An 18,686-nucleotide genomic window follows, 5' to 3' on the forward strand; every position below is an offset into this window, starting at 1 on the left:
GCTGTGGCTTTTGACAGCATGTGGAGACACCAGGGAACTACAGTGTGCCATGTGAATGGTACCTTTTTGAAATGAAAGTAAGGGTGAAAGCAGAGAATAATTATCACAAAATTGCCTTTCTCACCTTTTCTTTTACCTTTACAGCACTCTGGTTTGTCAGTCAGTGTACAGCCACAAAACTTGCTATACACAAGGACATGGAAATATAGCAGCTCAATGGACAGTGCTTGATCCTACTGGGATCTGCTTCCTTTCACTTTCTCATGCCAATAATTGTGAAGTGTGAACTGAGCTATTAGGTGTTCTTAAAAGACTTCAATGATTTTAAATAAAATATCTCCAAATCTATTAAGCAGCAATTGTATTTTCAGTCTGTGATGAAGTATTGGATACTCTTAGATGTCTTTCAAGAGCTGTGAAGTGAAGGAAAACTACTGGTGGCAGCAGATTTCCCCAAAATATTGGAAGCAGCAGATGAAAAAAAATTAAGTTGACATTGAGTTGACATTGAAAGGTCAGAATTTCTTATTTTTATTTAATCTTTAAATATTTAGAATCTTATGTGGATATATAAAACATTAATAGTCTTTTTATAACTTGCTGTAAAGTAAGTATGATTCCTAGGTGACTAAATTAGGACAGTGATCCTATAGCCAGATGAGCACTGGAAAACATGAGATTTATTATTTCAGCCACTAAAACTTGCTGGAGAATTTAGTGAAACTCTCACCCAGTGTCTATATTTTTAAGCTGCACGCAGTGGTCTCTTCACAGGAAGTCTGAATCAGGCCCTGTAAAGCAAGGAAAATTATGAAGTTCCAAAGTCTGTATTTCTTTGCATTTTTTATATGCACCATTGAAATAAATTTAAAGGGGATAGATATAGCATTAAAAATAATAATCAAGAGTAAGCAAAAAATATTCTTTCTTTTTCTGTGGCAGTTGCAGTGTCTGTATTGTCACTTAAAATACTAAAAAATATTTCTCAGAATAAAGTAAAATACTGCTTTTTAAAGAATATTTTATTTCCTCCTAAAAGTATAGAAATAAGACTCTGTTACCATGTGGAGGAAAGCAAAGAGGTGAATAAGGATAAAGAGAGAAAAAAAGACATAAGTCATTACTAGGTTTGTAATGACAGGAAGTTTATTCTAGGGTTGAGGTAAAACTTAATGGTTCATAAATAGCAAATTCATTGTGTTTTTAATACTCAGGTTATATTAACACTATATAATATCTTTATGGTACAATTAGTACCACTTAATCCTAAGATCAATGTGGAAATAAAAATTTCCAAATCTTTTTTTCATGGAACAATTGGCTAAACAAATTATTTTAAAAATAAATATTATCTGATCAATGCATGGCTCATTCAATCATAAACAGATTTATAAATGCTTTATGTCAGCTCTTAAACAGAGTTCTTAAATGTTAACAAATTAATTTATTTTAAAGGCCATATCAAGGTGAAAATACCAGGGCCCTAGGCAGCAGGACAATACATCACAGAGCCATTTCTCATTCAGTCACAGTAATGGCAAAGGATATGTTAAGACATAAAACGTGATATGGTTTGTTAAATATTCATTTATAATTTGCATTCATTATTAAATCATGTGTTAGAAGTAATCTTTAATCTCAGAAATACATAATGTATCGTAGAGTCAATTTGAAAACATAACAATAAATATTTCATGCTTTTCATGTTGTTTTTTAAAGGCTGACGAATACACCAAAATGCTTGTCATTAATGTAATTTAATTATTCCAAAGAGATTTGGTCTTCACTGATGTTGATTTCAATAATTTATTTCAACATTTAGGTCAGTATAAAATAAATACCTGTTTGGGAGATGGCCTGTTCTATGATTAATGACAATTTAGCTCCCCTGGTACTCCATGGCAACGCTGGAGCAGCTCAATGCCTGGAAGGTTTGCGGTGCGATGCGGTAGCTCCAAGAGGTTTGTTTTATAGTGGTCCCTAACTATATATATACTGGTTTATATATAACTAGAATAGAATATATGGAATATAAAGCTGTATATATATACTGTTTTAACAATATAACTGTTTTATAGTGGTGAGGACAGTGGCACTTGCTTGTTCTACAAGTTCTCTTTCATCACTTTTGATTGTTGGGCATTTTCTTTAGATGGCACAATAGGTTAAACATTTTCACTATGGGGAGGTGTACTGACTAGAATGGCAGCATTTGGTGAATTTCCATAGCACTGCTCTTCAGTTATCTATCTCTGCTATTCAGATATCTATTCAGCTATCTCAGCTTCACTGAGAAGCAAGGCCTGTGTGAGAGGGCTGAGTGTGATGGAGAAGTGATTTGTATTATTAGGAGACCAGGAGCTACTCAATGAACCATGTAAAAACACTTCATTAAAATGTTTATGTGCTCAGCTGCTTAATGCAAATAAACCTTTATTGCAGTCTCATAAAACCTTGGTAACTTCAGGTTGAAGTCAGATCAATGCATCTGTAATAATTCAGACAAATGTCCAGTTCAGGTTAAGAACAACCAAAAATCACAGCAAGAAATATTTTCTTAAAATCTGTCTTACAAACCAAAACACATTTTAGTGTTTAACTTGTACAACTACAGAACTTCCTTGGTGAAAGATCTTTGGACAGAGCTACCAACTGTCTTGATTTTCCTGGGTCTTTGCAACCCTGAAATGTCCATCAGGTGGACTCGGAGGTGGAGGTACATTTCCTAGTGCTGAGGCACTGTGAATATCTGGGATGCACATACAGTGTGTGTTGTGTCCTATGCTTGCAGTATGCACCTTGCTTCACCTACTGTCTGGAAAAATTCTGGTCATCCTATTTTTTGAAGGCTACAGAAAAAAAAAGGAAAAAAAGAAAAAAAAAAAGAGAAAAAAAGAAAAAAAAAAAAAAAGAAAAAAAGAAAAAAAAAAAAGTCAAGTATATTTGCCATTTAGCTGTTGACTTGGCCGATGAGTAAGCACTTACCTGAAAACAAGGGCATCACTGAAATGGCTTTTTATTTATTTTTAATTAGACACAATGAGTTTCTGAGAAAGTCCTGAACAGAGAGTGTGTTTCACCTAGCTAGATGCTGTGGGATTAATCTTAGCAAAAGTAAAACCCTTGCAAAATGGAGTTTCCTGCTCCTTGTCAGAGACAGTGACAGAGAAAGCTTCAAAACTACACTTTTTCCCCACCAGCTTAGAAAAAAAACAGCAAAAAGCTTCGCCAAAGAACATGGCATTCAAAAGCAAGAAAGTTGCTTTCCCTAAGAAGAGCAGATGGAACTGTGTGAGAAGCCACCCTGGGCTGCTTAAGAACTTAGGATGAGCTGGGTGGTGGTTTTGATTAATAAAGTAATGAAGCAGGTCTCCCTCTCCTGGAAACAATTCCTTAGTTTGAACAGTGGAAAATCTCCTCTTATTACTCACATTCTCCACTCTTGCAGTGATAGGAGAGGAAAGAAATAACTTTAAAAGATGCATAGTCAGAACAAACCCCTGATTGCTAATCAGCCACATCCTCTCCCTATCCTTCTGGAGAATATGAACCATCAATTTTCCCATAAGATGAAGGGGAGGCAAAGCAATAGTTTAGCATCTTATGCATTATCTCTCCTTTTATGATTACAAATAGAGCACTTATGTTCACTGACCCATATCTCATACCAGACATCAGTAGCCAGGTCCAAATTTAGGTTATTGTTCCAGTGCTGGGTTAAGCCATGCCATCAGAATCAAATTTATCTAATAGGATCACTTGATTTTAACATTTCTTATTAGCACTGTATGCATGTACAGTCAAAGCTTGATGACATAAAGAAAATGCTCCTGAGCCCCAAAAGTCAGTGCTGTTACCATGAGCTTCAGAAAGGCTGAGAAGATGCTTTCTACTGGGTTTAATTAAGCTGTCCTTTTTCTTGTGAGTTTAAAAGGGAAAAGCCAGTTTGCTTCCATGTGACTTTCCCAAACTCTTTCAGATGTAGCTGTAGGCTTAAATGACCCTCAGTCCTGCAGCATATCAACTTGATGTGTATAATTGATTGCTAAACATTTCTTACAGCCTGTTAAATGGTAAGGTTAAAAAAAAGTAATATATAAATGTTGATTAAAGTGCTTTTGTACGGAGGGGTCAGAGACATTAGCAAATTAAAAAAAAATAAGTGAGCTCTTCTGTGGTACTTCTAACCTGTACGCTTTATTTCATATAATTGATCCCACATGTCTATTCTAAGGGGTTTTTTCTAGTCAAGTTTCAAACTTGAAATATTAAAATGCATTTCCAGTGGAGTGTTGATTCAGTACGGACAATGTGCAAAATGCTCAGCAATGTAGATTGCTGGTAGTATAGTGGCAATGAGTATAAAAAGAATAATTTAAATGACCACAGTACCTTGTAATTGTGTGGTAAGGTAGAAGGAAAAAAAAATTAAGGTGTAAAACCTCAGAGTAAAAGTAAATCTGAAAGGGTTTAAGATAGACGTTCAATGATAATTGCTGGCAATTTTGCTTTCATTGTAATTTGTGGTGGGTTTTTTTAATAACTGACATAAGACATAATATACTTTTCAGGGTTCTGTGATAGCCAACAAATGGAAACTGTCACAAAAATATTTGCAGCCTCTGCTCATGAGAATGATGCTGTTAAAAGTCATGACTCGAAAACATTCTGAGGTGTTTTTGCTTAATAATGTAATGAGCAAGTATCTGCAACAGAACAAATTGTTTATCTGTTTATAAAAAAGAAAATGATAAATCCTTATCACTGGTTAGGGTAACAATGCCTTTGATAAGAATAATTTTTTATTACCCATATGGTATCCTGGATTTTTTTCTTTAAATCATTAGTAGTGCTAAAGGCACAGGTTGCTGGAATTGCACTGCCAGGGTGGTTGTCTCTGAAGTTTGCAGGATTAGCAGAATAGTTTGGTCAGTACTGGTTCTCTGCTAATTATGCCAGTTAATGCTGGTTACAGAGAATATTCACCAAGAATTGCACACAGATGCATCTGATAGTGAACATAAAGTGAGCTTTGTAATTGTTATTGTGTATCTAATGCATCAAAACAAGCTTTAGTACATATTAATCCAAGCAGGATTTGAAATAGTTATTTAGTGTGTAAAGTTCATTGTTTCATATACAAAGCCACTGAACTATCCTCTTCCTCTACATAGGCTGATTTGTCTGTTTTTCCCGTAAGAAGCCAAGATGTAGGGGCTTTATTTTATTAAATGTTTAAAAAATATATTTCAAAATAAATTATTTACCTGGAATGTGGTAGTTAAATTCTTATTTTCATAAACACAACATTTCAGAGGTATGTTTAATATTTGTATATTTGCTATAGGAAACTGGATAGAATATTTGGATGCTTAACTCTAGCAAAAAATTGGTGGTTTTTTTAAATTATGATAATTTTAAAGTTATAAAATTATTTTAATTGGTAATCTTGCCTGCCAGGAAGATGTGCCACTTTACTTACTGACATAGTAAACTGAAGTGATTAATTTCAAAAATTTCTCAAGAAGATGCAATGAATTTTTTAGATTTTAGATAAATTTATTTTTAATTTAACCATGATTTTTAGTAACAGATTATTGTTATTTCAATCCACCCATTTATGCATAAGCAGGATCAATACTCTTCATGCTGTATGGAACTTTTAAATTTCTATTTTTCTAAAAAGAAGAATAATTAAAAATAAACCAGTTATTATGAGGGTACTACTTCTAAACATTTTCAAGCATGTCAGAATTTTCATCTCCATAGGACCATACGAGCTAACTAAAATTCATTTCAAATCAAAATCAGACAAAAGCTCCAATCAATAAATCCTACTGGTAAAATTATAAAGAAAGTAATGATCAAATGAGAAAAGAATATCCCTCTTAGCAGAAGGAGAAGAGTGTTTTATTGTTTAATTTTTGCAGGAATTTTTTTACTGGTTTTGTGTTTGTTTTGTTGAACTTCACAGTGTCTTGTTTATACGAAATTAGCTACTTTGACAAAATGTTTCTGCAATGTTTAAGACAGCACAGCAACACTGAAGTTAGAAACATGTTTGTGTCTTTTTTTTTTCATGACTAGCCCATGTCTATTCTCTATGAAATTGATGTCAAAAAAGTATTATATATTTTCAGTGGGAAATAGAAGGCTGCCCTCTACTATCCTTGTCAGGACGTCGTATCCCTTTAATCATACTTTTCATTTCAGTACATTGAAATTTCCGTTACCAAGGACAACATCATAAATAAAAGTGTTTGTGAAATTTTTACCTGCAGCTTCCTAACTTTGTGCATTAAGCATGAGACTAGCAGAGAGGTGGTCAAATGTGAAAATTTATAATCATTTATTACGTTCGGCTGAAGCGAGAAGGGAATAAAAGCGTGAAGGCATACATCTATAAACTGGAGCAGAAAAGCTTAAATGAAAAGTAAAGTGAATTTCTGTGTCTTGTCATAAAGTAATGAGAAGCTAGAGCTTTATTCATAGCAACCCAAGATGCATTTACTCTCAATCTAGCTTTAGCAGTAAATGCTTCTCTGATGTATTGCTTCAGACTTACAAAGAAATATTTGTGCTCTACATAATAGTATAGTTAGGAGAATTACTGCATGGCTGAGGAGATTCTATAAAGCTTTATAGCTGGTGGTCTTACTGTAATTTAATCACAATGTAGCTAATGTAGTACTTTAATATCACAGGTTACTTTTTTATTTACCATTTATTAGTAACTGACAGTCAATCATTACCACATCATAAACAAATCACACGGGGTTCTGTAGGAACCCTGAAGTTACAGAATGGATGCACTGTAGCTCTTACATATGCTACATAATGAGCTACACATCAAATTATTTGTTAACGGAGTAATCGTGTAAGTCAGGGTTCTTGTTTTCAGTCCATCAGCCAAAGAAAATGTTTCATGTAATGAAATAATTACTATTGCATATTGTGCAGACACGTGCACAGTGATGCACCCACCAGTCCATCACAAGCAATACTGGGGAATGTTTTCAAATAATGAGAGGACTCTGGGAAAATACACTGTGTGTAGGGTTGTGCAGATATTGATGAAAGAGTTTATACAGACTAAGAATTATGCTGTCTAATTTCAGCCAACTTTCTGCTAGGATTCCTCTGCTTTGTAAATTGAGAAAGTAAATGTAATTCATAAATGCAGTAGATTCCACCCAGTACTCTTGAGGTACTGAAATGGCAACTTACTGTTTCTGGTAAGAATGGTTTTTTTTTTTCTTTATTGTCTGGGTTGCTGCTTCTTTTTTTTTTTTTTTTTTTTTTTTTTTTTTTTTTTTTTTTTTTTTTTTTTTTAATGCACTTCCCCCACTTTCATGTTTATGATCAGATTTTAGTACAGAATTACAGCATTACATCTGAAGTTGTTTGTGTCAGCAAAATTAAATGGTGTTTGGACCTTTGAACATATTCCCCCTTTTGGCTGAAAACGGAGGTTCTCCTAAGGCACTAAGGACACTGGTCTTTTAATTACAAATATTGCAATTGCAAAAATAATTTTTCAGTACTCTCTAGCCAGAGGGGAATGACTTAGCCATCATCAGACTGCCCTGTTGATTAATATGTAGCAGTAATAAGCTACCCAAAGATGTATGTTTGTATGCTATTGGTGCATGTCCTAGGTACACTTAAGGAACCAGGCTGAAGACAAAGTGCCTTCAATCACTTGTAAGTCTTGCCACCCACTGGTGTGGCTAATTGCTATGAGATTGTCTCTTTAAATTAAAATTTAATGCAATTTACCCTTTAATGGTGAAAAATACTTCCTAGAAGAAAAATGTAAAATATTTGGAGGAGTTACATGGTCACCAATTCTTTGCTGTTAGATACATTAGGATATGAAATCTCTTCCATTCAGCATTGCATTGTTTATGACTACAGGTTCTCCAAACTAACTTGGATATTTCCAAGTATTAAATCTGATCTAAAAGGAATGATGTTGATCTGATTTTTCTTAACTGACTAACTTAAAAAACATAAACCAAGAAACAAAACTCTCACACTCTTTTTTCAAGACCCTGCAAGCCTTGTTTACCCCAAATTACTGTACCAACCCTTTAGGTCATAGGAAGCTCTTGAGTTCTTGACTCTTTGGTCTAAGAGCTTTTTCAAAAGGAAACTGATTCACTATTGTCTGCCCTAGTAATTAGTTCAAGTAAATTGAAAGTTATGCCAGACACAGTCGAATGAAATGGCTACAGAATCTTTAAACATAGAATTATTGGTAATATGTAACAAAAAAAATACTGCAGAGGCAGACACTAATAGAAATCCATATTAATTTCTGTCTCTGTCTTCCTTTTTGTTTTGAAAAGGCTTTCTATCTACTGAGAGTCTCCAGCACTTCCTTGAGTGGTCAAGAAAGATCTAATTTAAATTGCACTGCACAGAGATGAATTTCTAGGCATGATGTTATACTCTGTACCTTGTAAGGGTATTTTCTGCTTAGATTAGCAATGGACTGAATTACAGACACTAACCTCTATTTTGAAAGGAGAGTTTGATAAGTCATGCATTTAATTAATACCTTCCTTGTGCAGATATCCTATTCATAGTCCATATTGAATATCAAAAGTTGTGAAACCACTGTTTCTTTCCAGTTATCTTGTAAGAATTATTCTGTGGGGTAGGTTTGGGACCAAGTTTCTGGAATTTACTGCTTATTGCAGGGTGGGCTGGACTAGATCACCTTTAGAGGTTCCTTCCAACCCAAATTATTCTATGATTTGACAGTTCAGTATTCAGTCTGTTCTAATCTGGTTTTATCACACCTGTCTGAGCAGCCTGAGATGGTTTCATACTTCACATTTTTCTGCTTCTCTTCTTTTGACTCCTTTCTTTCCTCTTCCTTACCTTTCCTCCCAGGTCTCACAGTAACGTTGCCCTCGTGTTGCTCTCAGGCTCAGCTGGAATATTTGCTTTCCCTGCCTTGCTGAGGATGTACAGAAAGCTGGACAGGCTGACACTGTGAGAGGAAAGCTGCACAGAAATGTTCCCTGATAGCCAGGGGTGGTCAATGAGAATGGAAAGATGTGATGCAAAGGAAAGTGAGATGATTGTTTGGAATATAAAACTTAAATGACTGTTTTTTAAAAAAATACATTGTTAGATAACTTTTATTCATTTGCAGACCTATGTGGAAGTAGACTGGTTTTTGGTGGTTTTTTTTTTCCTTACATCTTAATTTTGCTTAACTCAACTATGAATTATTTAGTGCTGGGTAGAAATGGAAACTCAGTTCAACAGAAATGATGCATGAATTTACATCAAATTTTCAGGCTGGTTTTCTTGGAACCTTGAAAATGTGGTTAGAGTGTAGGTATAAATAATTTGTTTTAATATGTTCATCCTTGTAAAATTCACTATCTAAATATACTTATGGTGAGGTGTTTAAAAAAATAAAAAAGACAAATTTCCTTTTTTTATTTAATTCTCACCCCCCAATATAATGTTTATGTATGTTTTTCCATGCAAACTAAGAACATCAGCATTTTGTGTGTCCTCAAGTACTGATTAATTTCAGTGACTATTTTCAGAGAGTGGTTGAAAAATCAAGAATTTAATACAGCCTTATGGTTAAATGGGATTTTTTGTAGGGTAAATTGCAAGTCCTTTCTATTAATTATAACTGAGATATACTGTTTTATATTTAGTGTTTCTCAAAATTTTTTTAAAGTTACCTATGTTTGTTGACTAAACAGTTTAAGGCTTCATTACGTATTATGCAGGAAAGCTGCAAAGTCTTTCAAAGCATATAAAAGTTTCTTTTCTTTTACTGAAACTGCAACAGCACAGATTGAGAGTAAAATTTCTGACATATATTTGGAACCCAACCTAGAGTATAAATCTAAATAGCAAAGGTATCTTGATGATGTGTTTATTTGACACTTGGATCTTTGGTTGGAAACATCCGAGTTTTTCCTTTTTTTATCTGCATTGTTATCCTTTTGAAAACTTCCTTTGGATTTTATAAAACTATTATTTGTAGCTTTTTTCATAGTCTATAAAAACCAGACCACATCTTGCAAGAAAGGATTCAAAGACAAAAACAAATGAGAAACCCTTCCCTCTACAACCCTGGTTCTGGACAGTTGTTTTTTTTTGCTGAGTTTCAAATCCACAACCTTAATGTTGTTAGATTGTTTTAAATAGTGTGGAACCATCAAAATTTTCCCAAATCTGCAGCAGTAGTTAAGAGTCTGACTCCTTTTGAAGTTTGAAATCAGTACAATGGAGAAGTCTGAAGATGTCTGCAATTCTGTATTGAACTGATTATTACCTCTCACAGAAATTCAGATCAAATAGAAATGTGTGAAATCTGTTATGAGGCAGCATTCAAATAATTTTTAACATGATTATTTTTTTTTTAAGTCAGCTGTTCTTGCATCAACAAGAATAATATCTGAAAGGCCACAGACACAGTGACCTCCTCCTAATATGGAAAGGTCAGGATTATGCACAAGATTAATTTGCTGACCTGGCACTGGAGCAGCTAAAGAACAGCCCTCAGGGCAGTCTTGTCTTAATGCCCTTTTCTAATAATTCAAGGAGTTTGTACCTATATCTTGCACTCTTGTGTGTCAAAAATCTTCTCTTCACTCAGGTCATGGAACCTTATGCTTTAAATCTCTATATAGCAAAAAGGAGGGCAGAACACAGTAGCTTCCAGCTACAGCCTTCATATCTTTTGCAGTCTGTGTACCTGTTTGTGCATGTAAGGTGCAGAAATACTTGCAAATAGAAGCTTGTAAATGACAATAATACCAGCATTACACTTTGACTGTATTCTTCATTCTTAAAGAGATTTTACAGCTATTTCATAGTATAATCTGCACAGCTGTATTTCTAAATGTTTGATTTCTTAAGAGAGATTTTTCTCCCACCTACTCACATTTCACAATATTGTTATGCCTGGGATGGTCTAAACTAAGTTGTCTAACCAGACTGTGAGCTGCTAGTAACTGTAAGAAATGCAGAATTTCAGTGTGGTGTGAATCAATATTTTTTTCACCCCATAACACATTGCAACCAGTTTTATTTGTATATTTGTTTACTTATTTTGGGTAGAGCATACCAAGTTTAGAATTAGAATGCCACATTTCTTCAATGCAATAGGCTTTAAAGAAAAAGGATTAATTCCTTGGGTGAAACATAATCCATTTCCCTGTATGTTCCCTAGTTCAGTAGAAGTACCTGGAGGAATTTTTATAAAATGAGAAAGTGAGGTTTAATGAGAGAGAAGGTAATTTCTGAGCTGATGACAAGCACAAGGAATAAATGGCAGTTGGAAGAAGTTATAAAATGGTAAGTAGGTAAGAAAAAAGTAAGCAGCTAGAATGAAATTTGCAGTTCTTTCCCAACAGCCAGTGTTGTAAGTATAATGTTGTATAGAAATACTTTTTGTATCATGGTGGAATTATGCAATGGAATAGCAAGACAAGCTCTGGGGACATTTAGGTTTGTTTTTTTTAACCACTTTGTGTGTGTATTTGTGAACAACAGAGTACTGAAAAAAAAAACCCAAACCAAAACAAAAAACCAGAAGCATGATAGGCTCCTCTCTCTATGACTGGAGCTGTAGCTATCTTTATAGTTTTAATGTAAATGGTGATGGTGTGATTATGGTTATTAATTTGATCAGAAAAAACCAACTTGGTTCACATCTTGGCTTTGCATGCAGTCAATATACTACAGAAGAATGTCTTGATTTGTGAAGTATAGCTCTGATAAGAAGAAACAGAATCAGGAAACCATTTTAAAGTACAATAAATTTCCATGTAAAAAAATGAGTCTTGTAGCCCTGATTATAGTGCTTATAGACTTATTGCAAATACCAAGTTTTTCTCGTTAAAGACAGGTGGATAAGAGGAACCTGATCACCTCAAAAAGTGGACCTGCACAGGCTTATCCAGGTGCTTCAATAGGATCCTATGACATACTTAATTCACACCAAAAGTTTGCTATATCTTGTATCATAGCTTAGTCTGACACTTCAACAACCAATCCTTTCCTTGTCCATACTAGAGAGGTGGACAGATGATCTATTAAGTCCCTTCCAAACTTTTTTTTTTACACGAAAATTTCCTATCATTCTAAACATACCTTTGTGTGGAGAGGTTATTGCTGACTTTATCTAAAACAAACTTCAGGGCAGACTTACATGTGGCAACATGGAATGCTAAGTTGCTAAGGCTCTGGAGAATCTGAGCTGCTCTTTTGATATACCAGATCCCAGTTATTTTACTGCACATATTATATAGAATTTCATCTAAAATTTCCTATGTGCCTCTTTAGCAGCATATGTTTCTGAGAAGAAAGGTGCTATGGCATCCATGTTAACAAAGTGGGCTGGGGTTTTTTTTTTGTCATTAAGCTCAGAGAATTATGATAGTAGGCCATTCATCTGGCTAAAATCAGTTTTTTTCCTTTCCTTAAAAGTGGATGAATTGGAGTCTCAAAAATCATTGTTACTTTTTGAATCACCAAAATTTATATGGATAAAAGACAGGCTTCCCATTTCAGGCTGTTTGTTGATACTGTTTTCATTATGGGATATATGTGTTTTAATAACTTCTAGTTTTATAGGCAGAAAATCTGAATGAAACTCATTGTCTCATCCTGTTTGTCAAGTACTAATTTAAGTGATAACTACAAGAGCTGAAGTAGTTACTTGTGGGACAGTGACTTTAAAATGTCACAACAATACTGTTTCAAATGTTAAATTAGTTAACTGTTGAAGTAAAGATTTCTAACTTACTCAGCTATGGTAGAAAAATCCTGTAGTTTTGGGATTTGCTACCTTTTGCATTAACCCTGGTGCTGTATGACAATAGTTTCCAGGGGCTTATAGATTGTAGCACTGGTCAGGATTTCAAACAAACAATAAATCCCTACTCTATCATTGCCAAGACAATTTTTAATTCTTGAAGGATTACAGAAAGGCTGCTTGTGTGAGTCAAATGAGTTCTATTTGTGTCTGCTGTTTCCATTGCCACATGAGTTATTTATGTATGAAAAAATAAGCAGAATGAGTTCAGTATAGTTGCATGCAATCTACTATTTTTCTCTCACCTGAACAGCAGAAAATTTCTTGCGATGCAAACTTTTTCAGTCATGGAAATTTTTTTAAGTTCATACTAATGATTTAAATGGTTTTAAATGGTTTAATGGTTTAAAATGTTGAATTGTTTTTCATTAGGTATTGATTTACTAAGAATGGATTTTACTGATTTTAATTCTTCTCCAACTCTTCTACATAGTGTTTACATTCATATTTTGCTATTATGACTTTCTTTAATTGATCTTTTGAAGTATTCCAGTATGGATTGTAGTAGCTAAGAATCCTTAAAATCCTTTTTAGTTAGGTCAAACAAATGAAAGATCAAAGGTTTAAAAATTAACAGGAGAAGGATGAAGTAATTCTACATATTTGAAAATGGGCATGTTGAAAAAGTGCTGAAATTCGAAATATTGTAGAAGTATATGGAACATTCTTTGCACCAAAAAATGATTGTAATTTCTCTTTGGTCTTGAATAAAACATGCTGTCTAGAAAAGGAAGCTTCTAGGAAATGTCAAATAGTAACAACTTGAGAAACAAATGTTAAAATCAGGAAAAGAAACTTCTGATGAAAGAACTGCCGTGCAGGTTTCTGTTGCCCTAAAGCAGAATGAACTTCTGATAAGAGTATCAACTTGCAGTGGTACCACCCAAATTGGAACAGATCCTGACAAACTTGCTAAAGATTAGAACTGTCCATAGACTGATTTATTCAAGATAGCAAGGACAGGTCTGTTAAGAGCTGCCAAATGTAAAAGCTGAGCAATACATTTACGTCCTGCAGAGAGTGACAAATAGAACTGTAATTAACACACAGCAGCTCTGTTCTTCAGGCTCCAAAAAAACAGGATTTCTGCTCAGGCAACAGTTTTTAACTTCTGCTTGACGTTTTACCAAGAGCAAGTCCTACTTTTTTATGAGACCTGAAAAATGAAAGATGTGCTTGTATGTTCTCTTTTCTCTACACAAGGCCACTTTTTCTGTCCAGAAGCCTGTAACATTTTCAAGGCACAGATGGCCTTATTCTGTGTTTATTTTCTACTTAGCATAATGTGGTTACAGTTCTTCTGGGGGTTCCTACAGGCTATTGGAATAAAAAGGAAAAAACACCAGTGTGCCTTCTATGCTTCTTAATGAAGAATTGTTTAGGTTTTTAAATAATAAGCAGCTTCTGGATAAAATTGCTGTCTTGTTCACATCACTGCTTAATTCCCAGAAGCCAAATAACATCTGACCAGCCTGAGCAAGTGAAGGGTTGAGGCAACCACTCCCAAAACCATCCTGCAGGTAACAGCAAAGCCCACTGTAAAACCAGAGCTCTTATGTTTTGCAGTTAATGAGCCAAAGAAACTGAACTCTGTTATGTACATGTACATATGTAATATGCATGTTATTTTTAACATTTCAACATGAGGATCTTCACCTCTTTTTTTTTTTACATCCCAGAAAGACCACAAACTGTAATCACAGATGACAGTGCTGTGTGGGAGACTCCTTTTAACTACCAGTTATTTTAATTACCAGTGTTACCAGTGAGTCCCAAGTCCTCATAACCTTGTTGGTTTAAAAAAACCATATTAGCATAATTTATTGATGTTAAAGTAAATAACCCCATCACCACCACATGACAAAACAAGACAAAAAAACCAAACCAAAACAAAAAAACAACCCAGAAGTCTACAAGAAGAATTAAGATAAGAATATTCACAGCACTTCATATCTCTAACAGCTAAATATTTAAATGAGCTGATATCAAGCTCAAGGAAAGCAAAAACTTGGCATGACAATTTATCTGGAAGTTTTAATAATTTGTTTCAGAGTTTTCTGTAAGATTTCCATGTCTCCAAACTGAAGTAGCTAATTGGTTTTTCTACCTGTGATTACCTGAGATTAACCAGGAGAAGCAGTTGAAAACATTATTTGTGCATTTCTAGATTAAAAAGAAAGCATTCCAGTGTGTTGGAAGGCTTGAATGTGTGTTTTTAAAAATCTTAATATGTATGTTTAAAGCAGGCTCTGATCAGATTAATGAAAGTAAACGATTACATTATTTCTGTATTTTTATAATATTTATATTTCTGTTGTTACTATTAACATTAGAAGCTGTCACTGCCAGCTTTCAGTTCTATCAAAACCATAATGATTTTTTTAAAAGCTTTTGACTGCATTTCACAGAACATGATTTCACAGATTCAGCTAGAAAATGTGATATTGCTTATATTGCTGTATGTTGAATAATTTTATTAATTTTAATAAATAATTTTAAAATATGCCTGTTGCATATTTTCAATGCAATTATGATTTGTCTAACCTCCTATATCTTCAATGCTTATTTCAGACAAAACAAATTCTATTTCAGTTTAACTTCAGAGAAAGATTGATGAATTTTTTTTCCCCAGTCTAAATGCAGATTTTGGGTGATACTGTGAAAGTACTGAGAATGGTCCACTAACACTGCATTTAAAGAGAGAACTGGGATTTTATTCTACAAATAATATTGCATGTGAGTAATTCAGTTATCTGAGTTGCCAAGCTTCTGGATTCTGGTTCTTCTATTTAAAAATAAGCAACATAATTGTAGTATATTTCATATGAAGCTACCCTCAAAAAGTAGCTATCTATTATTTTAATCTATTTTACTTACTATTGAATTTCTCATAAGTAACTGAAAGGAAGTATTGGATTTGGGCTTTTTTTTAAAAAAAACAGTTTTGCTTCAAAAGAAATGAAGCAAAACATCGTATCTCCCGAGGATTTTATGCTGGCATTGAGTAAACCATGATAATATTACATATGAATGATACTTATTTCTCCCTGCCCAACAATATAGTGACTTGAATGAGAAATCCAGATTTAATTCATTTGCCTTCAAGTAATTTTCATGCTAGATGAAAATGTTGTAATTTCTTCATTACTCGAATGCAGTTTCTTTTCAAAGAATGTTTTCTGTTTTAAAGTGAAGGTTTTCTTCTTAATATATTCAAGTGGCCAGTTTAAATATTAATATCACAAGATAGGGTCATTTTACAAAGAAATTTAAATATAGGATACAAGCACTTTGTGAATATGAGTTACAGAAGCATTTTCTTAGGAAACTTTATTTTTTACATTTTATTTCCATATCCTATTGTGTTCGTCCCAGTAATTTTTGCCTGTATTTTTCAGGATCCTGCCTGCAGATTGCAGGAGCCAGTAAGATGTTGCAGTGTTAACTTAGATCCTGGAAACATTCCTTCAATACAGTGAAAACCTTTGGAGAAAAACTGAAGTGAGAATTTTGCTTGTTTCTAGCTTGTTATGTCCCATAATAAAACAACCTGAGGCAAGCTGTTTAAAGGACTTTGATAAACCCTGTGTACAGTTCGCTTACTTGGAATATTTATTTTTTTGTCCTCATACATCTTATGTTCTCCCTATTTAAATTTCTAAAATAATTAAGATGTATACGTCTGTCAATATATATGCAGGGGTATATTTTTGTGTGGAATTTTGTAAGGTAAGTTTTCCTAATTTCTGTTTTAAAAAATCAGAAGTTTATTCCTCAGTTTGCTTTAGCATCTTTGTGTTTTCACTTAAAAAAAAATATTTTTTTTGCAATTTTGCTGGGACGACCATTCAACTATAAAATTAGTTTTTCTAATTAATGTTTTATACCCTTTAGTGCTAAGTTTTTCATTGCCAAGCAGTTGAATACTACAAACACTGTAGGTGATGCACTCCCGCATTATCAAATAAATGCTCAAGGTACAGCTTATAATGTTGAAAAATAGAAAAATAAATTGACCTTGATGAAGTGTGTCTTCTTTTGTCTGTTCCCAGGAAAGTTTATTTCAGGTATTTCTACTGCTGAAATGATTAGAGTTAACAGCTTTTTCCCTCCATTTTATTTTACAGGGTCTCTTCATCTTCCTGATATATGGGGTGTACAACACAGAGGTAAGTCTGCTTGGAGTATCTCAAGGCTGACAGAGTGAATGAGAGAAATGACAGGTTTCTTATCTTGATAACTGAGGGACAAAGTTGGCTTTCCATATGAGTGTCCTGCTGCCCTTCATGCTTGGACTGGCTTATATGCATCCCAGCTTACCATTTAACACAGACACCCTGAATAAAGGGACAGACTCATTTCTCATAGGCATTGACTAATATTTTACTGCTGCTTTTTAAGTTTTTTGAATTCCTGGTCTTTCTTTTAACACTTAAACCTGACAGCCTTGAACTTTCATAATTTAATTTACATTTTTAAATGAACTGCTAGTTTACATGCTATTTAAATGAAACTATTTGAATTATAAAAAAAACAAGTTTTACTTCCTTCAGAATTTCGTTTCGTTCAAATTCCATTTTTTAACATCATTTAGATATTGTTAGGATTTTAAAATATGACCCAAGGCTTCCTACCAGCTACACCCATGGAAAACACTTGATCTTTACAGGTTGAGCTGTCATAAGGGGAAATATTTCTAACAGGTAAAGCATAAAAATTAGAAGGAATTTATCCATATTGTTGCATTACTCCCAGCGGGCTAATGATAAAAAATACCATTAATATGTTCGGTTCTAAAATTCCTAAGATACCTCTGCAGCTTACATTGTAATAGAATTTAAAATTCAGATGTAGAACACTATAGGAATATAAAAGGATTCAGAAGTCAATAGTTAGAAATGAAGCAGAATTCTCTTTTTTATTAGCACCCCAAGGGAATGGATTAATAGTAAAATATCAGGAAAACAGTGAAAAAGATCTGATTGCTTTCACCAAAAGAAAGCTATTTCAGAGAATTAAAACTTTTATCTCCTTTCTGAGCATGAATTCTTCTCACACGTGCAACTAAACCAGTGAGCATTATCAGGAGTGTGGGTCTGATTACATAATAGTGGGCCAAAAAATCCTGTACGTGGGGTCCACTGCTGGGGGCGAGGGCCGGTGAGGTGATGGTCAGGGGTGCCTGGTAGCCAGTGGCCAGCTGGGCACCTCGTGTGCCAGGGCTGTGTTCCCAGCCGGTGAGGGGCTGAGCCAGCTGGATGTGCTTCCCACTTTGTAGGTGGTGCGAGGATTTCCAGTTCCACGTGTGCCAGGGGTGTGGAAGCACCGTGTGTGAAATTCGACCCAGTGGGAAGATTTCATTAAAATATTCTTTCGTATCGATAGAGTCTCGCTTCTGGCAAGCAGCTTCATTCCCTCAGTGCTGTTAGGGGCAACTACTCATGCCATTGTCTTGAGATTAAAAAGCGTAGACAGGCATGCTCCGATCTCTATTAAAACGTTAAATTTCAGTACCTCTGAAACTGCACCTTCTAATAAGAGTTAATTATTGTTATATATAGTCACTATATATATAATTAATAATAATGGTTACGCAAAGCAGACGGGCGCTGCCGGTTTGTGATTTGTACACCCGGTGGTTGGGCAATCCCGTCCGTGCCTGCGAGCCGCACCTGCGGTTTCACTACGCGCTGCGCCTGTCCCCCGGAGGGCGAGGGCGGTGTCTGCACGGTCCCGTTAGCGGTCCCGTTAGCAGCCCGGCATCCGCCGGTACCGCTCGCCCAGCACCACTCGTGGGAGCCGCCGCGCTCTCTGATGGCAGGAA

The 18,686-nt window shown here is 34.6% G+C and overlaps 1 protein-coding gene across 2 annotated transcripts in view; it reads left to right on the top strand.

Annotated features, from left to right (window-relative positions):
- The window catches only part of KIF14 (kinesin family member 14), a 238,734-nt gene that overhangs the window by 49,305 nt on the left and 170,743 nt on the right, over positions 1-18,686 (top strand). The gene's annotated exons all lie outside the window — the stretch shown is intronic.

This window comes from Heliangelus exortis, chromosome 8 (genome assembly GCF_036169615.1).
Source record: "Heliangelus exortis chromosome 8, bHelExo1.hap1, whole genome shotgun sequence".
In the NCBI taxonomy this organism is placed as follows: Eukaryota; Metazoa; Chordata; class Aves; order Apodiformes; family Trochilidae; genus Heliangelus; species Heliangelus exortis.